Here is a 13,269-nt window from a genome sequence, read left to right as displayed (position 1 = left end):
AACTGGACTCTACAAAATGATCTAATTTTTGAAAACAAATGGAATAAAAACAAACTCCTGACTGGACTAGGACTCTGGGACAGAGTCCTGATCGGACTGAAACTCTAGATTTTTGGTATTTTCTGAAAAACAAATGAAAGAATTTTGAAAAACGGTTAGAAACACGATAAAATCAAATTTTGGTTGAGAGTCTTGATACGATTAGGACTCTAAGAAAGAGTCCTAATTCGATCAGAACTCTAAGAATTTTGGTTTTTCTAGTAGGCAAATGATGAAATTTGGGCAAAGCTTTTGAAAACCAGTGAAAATGAAGCGAGAACATCAATTTTGGATAGAGTCCTGCTTCGATCAAGACTCTGGGGTAGAGTCCTGATTTGATCAGGACTTTGAGATAAAACCTCAAAATTTTGAAATTCTTTGATAAAAGTGTAATAGTTTTGGTATGTTGAAAGATTTCTGAAAGATTCTCTCAAAATTGAAATCAGGATCAGAGTCCTGATCCAACTAGGACTCTCTGAACAGAGTCCTGTTTTGACTAAAACTCTGAGTTTCTGACTCATTTTGAAAGATTTGATTGAAAATAAATAAAATAGTTGTAAAAGATTAGAGTCCCAATCCAATTGAAACTCTAAAGAAGAGTCCTGATCTGACTGGACTCTTGAAGAAGAGTCCTGATCCAACTAGGACTCTGAAATTTTGGCCAAAACAGAAGATTTTGAAAGGTTTTCTCCGAAAGCAGGTAAAAAGGTAGTGAAAAGTAGAGTTCTGATCCGACTGGACTCTGCAAAAAGAGTCCTGATCCAACTAGGACTCTGAAATTTTTGGAGATTTTTGACAAGTAAAGGAATCCAGAAGTGACCACCTAAATGGGTCTCATCTGAGAATTGAAATCAATTGAAATTGAGTTTGAAATGAATCCAGATTGTTTTCTAACAAAATATTTTGAAATATGAGGTCCTGGGGTTGGAAAATGATAGAATGCTGACTAAAAACCCAGGTTTTGAAATTGATTTTGAAAGAAAGCTTTAAAACTCAAATCTGGATTAAATATTTTAAAAACATGAGTGCTGGATCTCGAAAATGAGATGCAATGACTTGCAATGCTATGTAGTGCAATGAAATGGTATGCTGAATGCATGCAATGATATGCAATGACACATGAAATGGATGAATACTGAATGAGGAGGAAAATTTGGGGTGTTTACAATCACACATTAACATTATTTAAAAAAATAAACTATATGCAATGCTGCCTAAGCTAAGCAGGAAATGTAAATTCTTATTCCAAAGTCTAATTTAGTTTACATCACTATTGAAAATTAAATACATGAAAAATAAAATCTTCAAGGTACCTGCAAAAATAGAAAACTTGATTAATGAAAATATGTTGGCTTTTCTAGGTTTATCCAGTAATATCTAGAAATTACTGGATCTTGCTAGATATAAGCCTTTTCCATGATTCCCTTAAATAAAATTGATAAAGTATGAAATAAAATTGAATAAATAAGGAAGATAAGATATGAAATTTCGAAATTGGGGTCAAAATGACCAAAATACCCCTAATAACAAGACTATGGCCTTGAAATTAGGGTTTTCAGAAAGATATTTGGTAAAATGCAAGCTTTGAAATTCAAATGCAAATAAACTACGCTAAAATATGATATGACATACTTAAACACATGAAAACTAAGGTTAGAGATTTCGAAATTGAGGTCAAATGACCAAATTGCCCCCGATAGCAAGACTATGGCCTTGAAATCAAGGTTTTTAGAAAATATTTTGGTAAAACTTAGGTTTTATGCACTAAATGAAATCAAATGAACATCAAATTTAACCTAAAGTATCCTAATATGATTATTAATATAATTAAACCCTAAAAATATATGCTTATGCACGAAAATCCAAGAATATCACAAATTTTGTGATTTTTGCAGTGTTTTGGAATTCTTCGGGTGCCCTGTTTTGCAATTCAAGCCATTAAAGCATCAAACGGATTCTAAAAACCCTCAAAATTGGTACCTGCACTTGTTATAACACTAATATCAAATTAGAATTATAAAAATATTTTTTTGGCATTAAATTAATCCGAAAATAGCATCAAACCCTAAAAATATGCTATTTTTGACCTAGTTCACCAACCAGTCTGAGTCCAGGACCCGAACCAGGGGTCAAACCTACATGGAAATATATGAAATTTTACAGAGAACAAATAGACAAGAAAACAGAACTTTTCCTTTTTACAGATCTGAAAAAGCCTTTAAAACCAGGGAGATACCCATCCGACAATCCGGACTTGAATATATTGATTTTAACTTTTTTCCTGACTGATACTTTCATAAAAGCTAGTGTATGTGCCATTCGTGTAGACCATAGTGAGTTTGAATATGCAGGAATCATCATCCATCACTATTATCATCGCAAAATTTTTAACTTTTTGCGAGTCAAACTGACCTTTGAAATAGTTTTTGAAAATAGCTCGCCTCCGTTTTAAAATGCGGGATAATTTCGAAGAATGGGACTCGCCTGTCGGTATGAGGTTCGACCGTTCCTGCCACCTTTAACAGGGGTAATCGAACCAAGGATCAATCTACTGCTCTGCTCTATTCAACTTATCTAAATCATATTCTAATTTCTAAATGCGCATAGAATCAGGCATGTGCTATGAATTTCTAAAAATGCATATTTGAAAACATGATGTTTGCTTTGAATAACTGAAACACTTAGAATAGATATCACATGGAAAATCGTGAATTGGGATTTGAAATATACTTCTCAGAAAAGTAAAATCGGTTTCTGAAGGAATCTTGAGATTTTTGTGAAAATTGATTTTGAGAAATGTGAAATAACTTTGAAAAACTTGATTTCTTTGAATTCAAACTTTGAAATTGAAAATATAACTTAGAAAATCGAATTTGGAACTTGGGAAATACTTGAAATATCATTGGCAAATCCATATTTTAAGAAAATCGATTTTTGAATATGACTTAGAAAAATTTGAGAAAAACTGATTTTTTTGAATTGAAATTAGAATTTATAAATGCATGAAATGAATGAGTATGGATTTGAGGAATTGAGAAATACTTTTTGTATTTTTGAGAAATGCAGTGCATTTTGAAGTTAGCCTAAGAGTGTAGGCTGAATGTGGCTAATGTGAAGATCATAAATCTGGGTATCATTCGTATTCTGACTATGGCCATAAATACAAATTCCACCAAATTTATAAACTTCATAAAAGCTAGTGAATGTGCCATTCGTGTAGACCATAGTGAATTGATAAAATGTGCATGAATGATACATTCATCAAACATTTAATATCGGCAGAATTAAACTATATGCAATGCATCCTATTCTAAGCTGAAATTTAAATTCTTATTCCAAATATAATTTAATTTAATTTAGATCACTATTGAATTTAAATACAAGAAATTAAAGGAAAATAAAGTCTTCAATGTTCCTGCAAAACTAGAAAACTTTGTTAGTGATGATATGTTGGCTTTTCTAGGTTTATCCAGTAATATCTAGAAATTATTGGATTTTGCTAGATATAAGCCTTTTTCCATGATTCCCTGATATAAACTTGATAAAATATGAAATCAAATTGAATAAATAACAAAGATAAGATATGAAATTTCGAAATTGGGGTCAAAATGACCAAAATACCCCTAATAACAAGACTATGGCCTTGAAATTAGGGTTTTTAGAAAGATATTTGATAAAATGCAAGTTTTGAGGTTCAAATGAAAATAAATCAAACTAAATATGCAATGACATGATTAAAAATATGAAAATTAGGGTTAGGGATTTCGAAATTGAGGTCAAATGACCAAATTGCCCCTGATAGCAAGACTATGGCCTTGAAATCAGGGTTTTCTGAAATAGATCTTGGTAAAAACTTAGGTTTTATGCACTAAATGAAATCAAATGAGCATCAAATTAAATCTAAAGCATCCTAATATGATTATGAATATGATTAAACCCTAAAAATATATGCTTATACACGAAAATCCAAAAAATATCACAAATTTTGTGATTTTTGCAGTGTTTTGGAATTCTTCGGGTGCCCTGTTTTGTAATTCAAGCCATTCAAGCATCAAACGGATTTTAAAAATCCTCAAAATTGGTAGCTGCACTTTTTATAACCCTAATATCAAATTAGAATTATAAAAATATTTTTTAAAAATTTCACAGTAGCTAGACCTAATCAATATGAATCCATGGCACTTTACAGATCTAAAAGCGAATATAAGATGAGAAAAATATCATCACAGAAAGTTACCCTCTTGATTTTAACAACGACTTTAAAGTTTTAAAAACCTGATTTGATGTCTGATTTTTCTGACAGGGTTCCCGAAGTTCAAAAACTCTTATTTTTTTACAGTAGATCAATAACATATGCATGCATCACATATAAAAAAATCAGACATTAACAACAAGTATTTCAATCCAAAACAGCATGCTCTTTTCTGTTCTAAACTAAAAACACACAGAAATCTAAGAAACTTGAGAAAATATGCATTAACTAATAAAAAACAATAAAATAAACCATAAAACAGTAAAATAAAAATTATTTCTATGCTGGAAAACGTGTAATAAACATGAATAAGCAAAGAAAAAAATAAAATACAGGGAATCCATGGATGGAATTTGCTTTCACTTTTGAAATCATGGATTTAACCCATTTAACGGGTAAATCTCACGTTTCGTCGGTTAAGAACATGAAAAACGTACCTCTCATCGATTCTAATGGATTAGAATCCTTGAAATCACCCTCAAACTGAGTTAGATCATCTTCTTGGGTCGATTTTGGGGTTCTTGGATGAAATCCATGAACACAAGAGTTTCCTTGGTGAAATCTATTGAAAAATCATAAAAACTAATAAAATAATATTAAATAAACTCACCTTGGGGCTGCAGCTGCAATGGAGGAAGGTGGAGGTGCTGGAGAGGAGAGAGAGGCCACGAAAATTTGAGAGAAAAAGAGCCCTTTTTTACCTCTTGAAGTCCCCTATTTATAGGTTTCAAAAGCTCCTTAATTAGGGTTAATTAAGGAGTTTTATTTTTTTAGAACTCTTTCTAATAAATCCAATAAAGGGGCAATGATTTTTTCGAGAATTATAGCCTAGGTGGGACTCTAATTAATCCCTAATTAACCCCTAATTAAAACCTAGAAAGTCCAAATGTGATGCCACTTGGCATCTTCCACATTTGGTTTTTTAAAAACCTTGAAAAACACTAGTTTTAAAAACTAAACTTCAAAATGGGTTTTCAAAATGATATTAACTCTTCTAAACCCCTAACACTAACTAAGACACTGACTAACCCTAGTCTAGCCCTAACTTACTCGAATATGGCGCCACCCTGAGTGGGCCCTACTTGAGTTTTTCAAAAAACGATTTTAGAACTTGAAATTGAAGGAGTTTCAAAAGATTTTCAAAAGTAAACTTAAAATTAGAATTTTTGAAATGGCATAGGGTTCTAACCGAGTCAGAACTCCTCTGGATATGTTGCCAACTGAGTGGGCCCACATCGAGTTTTGAAGAATTTTAAAATAAACACTGAAAATGGTTTTGAAAAGGGGTTAAAACCAGTATTTGAAATTCAAGATCTTTGAAAATAGGGTCTCAAGCGAAATGGAACTCCGAATTAGAGTCCTGAACTCTTAGGACTCTGTGATTTTGGTTTTTAAAAGCCAAATAAAGAAATTTTTGAAAAGATTTCATCGAAAATGGTGAAACAAGTCAGAAAATACAGTCAGAGTTAGACTCCTAACTCGATCAGAACTCTAAATTAGAGTCTTGGATTAACTGGACTCTACAAAATGACCTAATTTTTGAAAACAAATGGAATAAAAACAAACTCCTGACTGGACTAGGACTCTGGGACAGAGTCCTGATCGGACTGAAACTCTAGATTTTTGGTATTTTCTGAAAAACAAATGAAAGAATTTTGAAAAACGGTTAGAAACACGATAAAATCAAATTTTGGTTGAGAGTCTTGATACGATTAGGACTCTAAGAAAGAGTCCTAATTCGATCAGAACTCTAAGAATTTTGGTTTTTCTGGTAGGCAAATGATGAAATTTGGGCAAAGCTTTTGAAAACCAGTGAAAATGAACCGAGAACATCAATTTTGGATAGAGTCCTGCTTCGATCAAGACTCTGGGGTAGAGTCCTGATTTGATCAGGACTTTGAGATAAAATCTCAAAATTTTGAAATTCTTTGATAAAAGTGTAATAGTTTTGGTATGTTGAAAGATTTCTGAAAGATTCTCTCAAAATTGAAATCAGGATCAGAGTCCTGATCCAACTAGGACTCTCTGAACAGAGTCCTGTTTTGACTAAAACTCTGAGTTTCTGACTCATTTTGAAAGATTTGATTGAAAATAGATAAAATAGTTGTAAAAGATTAGAGTCCCAATCCAATTGAAACTCTAAAGAAGAGTCCTGATCTGACTGGATTCTTGAAGAAGAGTCCTGATCCAACTAGGACTCTGAAATTTTGGCCAAAACAGAAGATTTTGAAAGGTTTTCTCCGAAAGCAGGTAAAAAGGTAGTGAAAAGTAGAGTTCTGATCCGACTGGACTCTGGAAAAAGAGTCCTGATCCAACTAGGACTCTGAAATTTTTGGAGATTTTTGACAAGTAAAGGAATCCAGAAGTGACACCACCTAAATGGGTCTCATCTGAGAATTGAAATCAATTGAAATTGAGTTTGAAATGAATCCAGATTGTTTTCTAACAAAATATTTTGAAATATGAGGTCCTGGGGTTGGAAAATGATAGAATGCTGACTAAAAACCCAGGTTTTGAAATTGATTTTGAAAGAAAGCTTTAAAACTCAAATCTGGATTAAATATTTTAAAAACATGAGTGCTGGATCTCGAAAATGAGATGCAATGACATGCAATGCTATGTAGTGCAATGAAATGGTATGCTGAATGCATGCAATGATATGCAATGACACATGAAATGGATGAATACTGAATGAGGAGGAAAATTTGGGGTGTTTACAATCACACATTAACATTATTTAAAAAAATAAACTATATGCAATGCTGCCTAAGCTAAGCAGGAAATGTAAATTCTTATTCCAAAGTTTAATTTACTTTACATCACTATTGAAAATTAAATACATGAAAAATAAAATCTTCAAGGTACCTGCAAAACTAGAAAACTTGATTAATGAAAATATGTTGGCTTTTCTAGGTTTATCCAGTAATATCTAGAAATTACTGGATCTTGCTAGATATAAGCCTTTTCCATGATTCCCTTAAATAAAATTGATAAAGTATGAAATAAAATTGAATAAATAAGGAAGATAAGATATGAAATTTCGAAATTGGGGTCAAAATGACCAAAATACCCCTAATAACAAGACTATGGCCTTGAAATTAGGGTTTTCAGAAAGATATTTGGTAAAATACAAGTTTTGAAATTCAAATGCAAATAAACTACACTAAAATATGATATGACATACTTAAACACATGAAAACTAAGGTTAGAGATTTCGAAATTGAGGTCAAATGACCAAATTGCCCCCGATAGCAAGACTATGGCCTTGAAATCAGGGTTTTTAGAAAATATTTTGGTAAAACTTAGGTTTTATGCACTAAATGAAATCAAATGAACATCAAATTTAACCTAAAGTATCCTAATATGATTATTAATATGATTAAACCCTAAAAATATATGCTTATGCACGAAAATCCAAGAATATCACAAATTTTGTGATTTTTGCAGTATTTTGGAATTCTTCGGGTGCCCTGTTTTGCAATTCAAGCCATTAAAGCATCAAACGGATTCTAAAAATCCTCAAAATTGGTACCTGCACTTGTTATAACACTAATATCAAATTAGAATTATAAAAATATTTTTTTGGCATTAAATTAATCCGAAAATAGCATCAAACCCTAAAAATATGCTATTTTTGACCTAGTTCACCAACCAGTCTGAGTCCAGGACCCGAACCAGGGGTCAAACCTACATGGAAATCTATGAAATTTTACAGAGAACAAATAGACAAGAAAACAGAACTTTTCCTTTTTACAGATCTGAAAAAGCCTTTAAAACCAGGGAGATACCCATCCGACAATCCGGACTTGAATATATTGATTTTAACTTTGGTCCTGACTGATACTTTCATAAAAGCTAGTGTATGTGCCATTCGTGTAGACCATAGTGAGTTTGAATATGCAGGAATCATCATCCATCACTGTTATCATCGCAAAATTTTTAACTTTTTGCGAGTCAAACTGACCTTTGAAATAGTTTTTGAAAATAGCTCGCCTCCGTTTTAAAATGCGGGATAATTTCGAAGAATGGGACTCGCCTGTCGGTACGAGGTTCGACCGTTCCTGCCACCTTTAACAGGGGTAATCGAAACAAGGATCAATCTACTGCTCTGCTCTATTCAACTTATCTAAATCATATTCTAATTTCTAAATGCACATAGAATCAGGCATGTGCTATGAATTTCTAAAAATGCATATTTGAAAACATGATGTTTGCTTTGAATAACTGAAACACTTAGAATAGATATCACATGGAAAATCGTGATTTGGGATTTGAAATATACTTCTCAGAAAAGTAAAATCGGTTTCTGAAGGAATCTTGAGATTTTATGAAAATTGATTTTGAGAAATGTGAAATAACTTTGAAAAACTTGATTTCTTTGAATTCAAACTTTGAAATTGAAAATATAACTTAGAAAATCGAATTTGGAACTTGGGAAATACTTGAAATATCATTGGCAAATCCATATTTTGAGAAAATCGATTTTTGAATATGACTTAGAAAAATTTGAGAAAAACTGATTTTTTTGAATTGAAATTAGAATTTGTAAATGCATGAAATGAATGAATATGGATTTGAGGAATTGAGAAATACTGTTTGTATTTTTGAGAAATGCAGTGCATTTTGAAGTTAGCCTAAGAGTGTAGGCTGAATGTGGCTAATGTGAAGATCATAAATTTGGGTATCATTCGTATTCTGACTATGGCCATAAATACAAATTCCACCAAGTTTATAAACTTCATAAAAGCTAGTGAATGTGCCATTCGTGTAGACCATAGTGAATTGATAAAATGTGCATGAATGATACATTCATCAAACATTTAATATCGGCAGAATTAAACTATATGCAATGCATCCTATTCTAAGCTGAAATTTAAATTCTTATTCCAAATATAATTTAATTTAATTTAGATCACTATTGAATTTAAATACAAGAAATTAAAGGAAAATAAAGTCTTCAATGTTCCTGCAAAACTAGAAAACTTTGTTAGTGATGATATGTTGGCTTTTCTAGGTTTATCCAGTAATATCTAGAAATTATTGGATTTTGCTAGATATAAGCCTTTTTCCATGATTCCCTGATATAAACTTGATAAAATATGAAATCAAATTGAATAAATAACAAAGATAAGATATGAAATTTCGAAATTGGGGTCAAAATGACCAAAATACCCCTAATAACAAGACTATGGCCTTGAAATTAGGGTTTTTAGAAAGATATTTGATAAAATGCAAGTTTTGAGGTTCAAATGAAAATAAATCAAACTAAATATGCAATGACATGATTAAAAATATGAAAATTAGGGTTAGGGATTTCGAAATTGAGGTCAAATGACCAAATTGCCCCTGATAGCAAGACTATGGCCTTGAAATCAGGGTTTTCTGAAATAGATCTTGGTAAAAACTTAGGTTTTATGCACTAAATGAAATCAAATGAGCATCAAATTAAATCTAAAGCATCCTAATATGATTATGAATAGGATTAAACCCTAAAAATATATGCTTATACACGAAAATCCAAAAAATATCACAAATTTTGTGATTTTTGCAGTGTTTTGGAATTCTTCGGGTGCCCTGTTTTGTAATTCAAGCCATTCAAGCATCAAACGGATTTTAAAAATCCTCAAAATTGGTAGCTGCACTTTTTATAACCCTAATATCAAATTAGAATTATAAAAATATTTTTTGAAAATTTCACAGTAGCTAGACCTAATCAATATGAATCCATGGCACTTTACAGATCTAAAAGCGAATATAAGATGAGAAAAATATCATCACAGAAAGTTACCCTCTTGATTTTAACAACGATTTTAAAGTTTTAAAAACCAGATTTGATGTCTGATTTTTCTGACAGGGTTCCCGAAGTTCAAAAACTCTTATTTTTTTACAGTAGATCAATAACATATGCATGCATCACATATAAAAAAATCAGACATTAACAACAAGTATTTCAATCCAAAACAGCATGCTCTTTTCTGTTCTAAACTAAAAACACACAGAAATCTAAGAAACTTGAGAAAATATGCATTAACTAATAAAAAACAATAAAATAAACCATAAAACAGTAAAATAAAAATTATTTCTATGCTGGAAAATGTGTAATAAACATGAATAAGCAAAGAAAAAAATAAAATACAGGGAATCCATGGATGGAATTTGCTTTCACTTTTGAAATCATGGATTTAACCCATTTAACGAGTAAATCTCACGTTTCGTCGGTTAAGAACATGAAAAACGTACCTCTCATCGATTCTAATGGATTAGAATCCTTGAAATCACCCTCAAACTGAGTTAGATCATCTTCTTGGGTCGATTTTGGGGTTCTTGGATGAAATCCATGAACACAAGAGTTTCCTTGGTGAAATCTATTGAAAAATCATAAAAACTAATAAAATAATATTAAATAAACTCACCTTGGGGCTGCAGCTGCAATGGAGGAAGGTGGAGGTGCTGGAGAGGAGAGAGAGGCCACGAAAATTTGAGAGAAAAAGAGCCCTTTTTTACCTCTTGAAGTCCCCTATTTATAGGTTTCAAAACCTCCTTAATTAGGGTTAATTAAGGAGTTTTATTTTTTTAGAACTCTTTCTAATAAATCCAATAAAGGGGCAATGATTTTTTCGAGAATTATAGCCTAGGTGGGACTCTAATTAATCCCTAATTAACCCCTAATTAAACCCTAGAAAGTCCAAATGTGATGCCACTTGGCATCTTCCACATTTGGTTTTTTAAAAACCTTTAAAAACCTTTAAAAACACTAGTTTTAAAAACTAAACTTCAAAATGAGTTTTAAAAATGATATTAACTCTTCTAAACCCCTAACACTAACTAAGACACTGACTAACCCTAGTCTAGCCCTAACTTACTCGAATATGGCGCCACCCTGAGTGGGCCCTACTTGAGTTTTTCAAAAAACGATTTTAGAACTTGAAATTGAAGGAGTTTTCAAAAGATTTTCAAAAGTAAACTTAAAATTAGAATTTTTGAAATGGCATAGGGTTCTAACCGAGTCAGAACTCCTCTGGATATGGTGCCAACTAAGTGGGCCCACATCGAGTTTTGAAGAATTTTGAAATAAACACTGAAAATGGTTTTGAAAAGGGGTTAAAACCAGTATTTGAAATTCAAGATCTTTGAAAATAGGGTCTCAAGCGAAATGGAACTCCGAATTAGAGTCCTGAACTCTTAGGACTCTGTGATTTTGGTTTTTAAAAGCCAAATAAAGAAATTTTTGAAAATATTTCATCGAAAATGGTGAAACAAGTCAGAAAATACAGTCAGAGTTAGATTCCTAATTCGATCAGAACTCTAAATTAGAGTCTTGGATTAACTGGACTCTACAAAATGATCTAATTTTTGAAAACAAATGGAATAAAAACAAACTCCTGACTGGACTAGGACTCTGGGACAGAGTCCTGATCGGACTGAAACTCTAGATTTTTGGTATTTTCTGAAAAACAAATGAAAGAATTTTGAAAAATGGTTAGAAACACGATAAAATCAAATTTTGGTTGAGAGTCTTGATACGATTAGGACTCTAAGAAAGAGTCCTAATTCGATCAGAACTCTAAGAATTTTGGTTTTTCTAGTAGGCAAATGATGAAATTTGGGCAAAGCTTTTGAAAACCAGTGAAAATGAAGCGAGAACATCAATTTTGGATAGAGTCCTGCTTCGATCAAGACTCTGGGGTAGAGTCCTGATTTGATCAGGACTTTGAGATAAAACCTCAAAATTTTGAAATTCTTTGATAAAAGTGTAATAGTTTTGGTATGTTGAAAGATTTCTGAAAGATTCTCTCAAAATTGAAATCAGGATCAGAGTCCTGATCCAACTAGGACTCTCTGAACAGAGTCCTGTTTTGACTAAAACTCTGAGTTTCTGACTCATTTTGAAAGATTTGATTGAAAATAAATAAAATAGTTGTAAAAGATTAGAGTCCCAATCCAATTGAAACTCTAAAGAAGAGTCCTGATCTGACTGGACTCTTGAAGAAGAGTCCTGATCCAACTAGGACTCTGAAATTTTGGCCAAAACAGAAGATTTTGAAAGGTTTTCTCCGAAAGCAGGTAAAAAGGTAGTGAAAAGTAGAGTTCTGATCCGACTGGACTCTGCAAAAAGAGTCCTGATCCAACTAGGACTCTGAAATTTTTGGAGATTTTTGACAAGTAAAAGAATCCAGAAGTGACCACCTAAATGGGTCTCATCTGAGAATTGAAATCAATTGAAATTGAGTTTGAAATGAATCCAGATTGTTTTCTAACAAAATATTTTGAAATATGAGGTCCTGGGGTTGGAAAATGATAGAATGCTGACTAAAAACCCAGGTTTTGAAATTGATTTTGAAAGAAAGCTTTAAAACTCAAATCTGGATTAAATATTTTAAAAACATGAGTGCTGGATCTCGAAAATGAGATGCAATGACTTGCAATGCTATGTAGTGCAATGAAATGGTATGCTGAATGCATGCAATGATATGCAATGACACATGAAATGGATGAATACTGAATGAGGAGGAAAATTTGGGGTGTTTACAATCACACATTAACATTATTTAAAAAAATAAACTATATGCAATGCTGCCTAAGCTAAGCAGGAAATGTAAATTCTTATTCCAAAGTTTAATTTAGTTTACATCACTATTGAAAATTAAATACATGAAAAATAAAATCTTCAAGGTACCTGCAAAAATAGAAAACTTGATTAATGAAAATATGTTGGCTTTTCTAGGTTTATCCAGTAATATCTAGAAATTACTGGATCTTGCTAGATATAAGCCTTTTCCATGATTCCCTTAAATAAAATTGATAAAGTATGAAATAAAATTGAATAAATAAGGAAGATAAGATATGAAATTTCGAAATTGGGGTCAAAATGACCAAAATACCCCTAATAACAAGACTATGGCCTTGAAATTAGGGTTTTCAGAAAGATATTTGGTAAAATGCAAGCTTTGAAATTCAAATGCAAATAAACTACGCTA

The sequence above is a fragment of the Nuphar pumila genome, chromosome 14, assembly GCF_984573655.1.
Source record: "Nuphar pumila chromosome 14, dmNupPumi1.hap1.1, whole genome shotgun sequence".
Taxonomy (NCBI): domain Eukaryota; kingdom Viridiplantae; phylum Streptophyta; class Magnoliopsida; order Nymphaeales; family Nymphaeaceae; genus Nuphar; species Nuphar pumila.
This window is presented reverse-complemented; position numbering follows the sequence as displayed.